This window comes from Galeopterus variegatus, unplaced genomic scaffold (genome assembly GCF_000696425.1).
Source record: "Galeopterus variegatus unplaced genomic scaffold, G_variegatus-3.0.2 Scaffold526, whole genome shotgun sequence".
NCBI classification, from domain to species: Eukaryota; Metazoa; Chordata; class Mammalia; order Dermoptera; family Cynocephalidae; genus Galeopterus; species Galeopterus variegatus.
The window spans coordinates 371,390-373,338 of NW_007726637.1; the positions used below are offsets into that span (position 1 = coordinate 371,390).

Here is a 1,949-nt window from a genome sequence, read left to right on the forward strand (position 1 = left end):
GGGAGCCGGTCCGTACGTGGGATCCGAACCCTCGGACGGGAGCGCTGCCGCGCTTCCCAAGCAGCGCACTATCCAGTGCGCCACCGGGCCGGCCCCACTTTTTTTTAAATATATTTTTTTTACATTCTAGGATGTTGTTGCGGAGCAGTTGGGAGGGAAGGGGGAGAGGGGAAAGGGGAAGGAAATGTGATGGAAGGAGGAGGGGTGAGATTGCGGCCTGTGGCATTTCCCTCATTACCACAGGGGAGACTGGGGAGCTTCCAGCGGTGGCTTTGTCATTGCTGGGCTGGGTGCAGATGTCAGGGGGGTATGACAAAAGCTCTTGCCCCCCACCATCCCCGCTCAGGAACCTGGGGCCCTTCTTGCTGCTGCTCAGTAGTCGTCGCTGGGCTGGTTATGGGTGTCGGGGTGTGGCTGAGGCCCTCGGCCCCCACACTGCCCCGGCTCAGGAGAGCCTGGGGTGCTTCCCACAGGGTCATATTGAAGACTGACTGCCAGGCCCGGATGGGCTGGATGCAATCCTCTGTCACATGGTGACTGTGGCTTCACCTCTCAGGCTGCTGGAGGGACAGAAGAGGCCCCAGAGCCAGGCCAGTAGGGGCAGCGATGGCACTGGCAGAACCCAGCAGGTGTCTGGATCCCTTTGCCATCTCGCTTGTGGTGGACCGATGCTGGCAAAAGAGCTGCTGTAGGCCACCACAGAAGGGGCAGGTGCCAAATGGGACGCTGCCTGCCTGCAGTCTCTGCTCATTCTCTCATCACGGGTCAGACTCCCTTGCCTGTTGCCAAAAACAGGACCTGAGCTGGCCAGTTAACTCAGCTAGTTAAAGTGTGGTGTTGTAACAAACACCAAGGTCGAGGGTTCAGATCCCCATACTGGCTAACTGCCAAAAAAAATAAAATAAAACCACAAAAATAGGACCTAGCTGTGGCAAGAGGCTCTGAGCCCCACCTGAAGGCATCTCCTGACTCCCCCAGAGCCCCTGGTCCAGGCAGCTCAGTGCAGCCTTGCACTGTGCCTTGGCGCTGACGCTGGTCACACTAGCCGAAGCTGCCTGGAAAGCAGGTACCTCATCCTCCTTCAGGGTCAGACGTGTGCAAGGAGACGTGCTGTTGTCACCAGAGCATGTGAGCTGCAGGCAGGGACCTGGAATTGGGGACCCGAGTCAAACCCTGGGCCGAGGGTGGCTTGGACGAGTGACATCCCATCCACTCTGGGTGAGGGGCACTCCCCACCCCCAGAGCAAGGTCCTGCACTGTCCCCCATTGCTTAGGAGGCAGTGCCATGTAGGGCATGACCTGCCATAGAAGCTGCAGGAGGGAAGGCCAGGGGTCTCTGACAGCCGCCCTCTGCTGCCCCTGGTCTCGTGCTGCAGTCTGTGCTGTCCAAGAGACAGTTAAACTCTCTGAATGCTGAACACAAAAAAGATGGGAACAAAATGTAAACTGTAACCCTGACTGCATGTTGGATGGTAAAAACACATACACTGAAGGAAAAAAAGTGTCAGCCCCACACCTGAGCAGGAGCTCGAGGCCTTCCATAGTGACTTTTCCCGTGATCAACTGAGGAGATGCCGTGTTCCTGTCTCCCACACAAAGGGACCAATGCCTCAGAGACCCGCTGCTCCAATTGGGTGCCTCATCCTATTGTTTGGGCAGAGGGTGTGGGCTGGGCTCTGGAGCTTGTCCTAGGTGTGAGTCCAGGCTTTGCCACTAACTGGCATGTGGCCACAGGTCTCTTGGTCTCTTTCTACCTTGGTTTCTTCCTCAGGACAGTGGGGTTGGGGTGGGGATGCCCCTCAGAAGAGGGAATCGAACACCTCAGTACCCGCAAGGCACTTGCTGGTGACTGTTGCCCTTGTTAACTTGTCTACTAGGAAGGGCCCAGTTATGGTGAGGTGGGGCCTGGCTTGGTCAGGGTTTCCTCCGGGGGGGGGGGGGGGGGGGTC

At 57.7% G+C, this 1,949-nt stretch overlaps 1 protein-coding gene across 4 annotated transcripts in view; it reads left to right on the forward strand.

The window, feature by feature from the left end:
* The window catches only part of GATAD2A (GATA zinc finger domain containing 2A), a 66,706-nt gene that overhangs the window by 58,478 nt on the left and 6,279 nt on the right, over positions 1-1,949 (forward strand). The gene's annotated exons all lie outside the window — the stretch shown is intronic.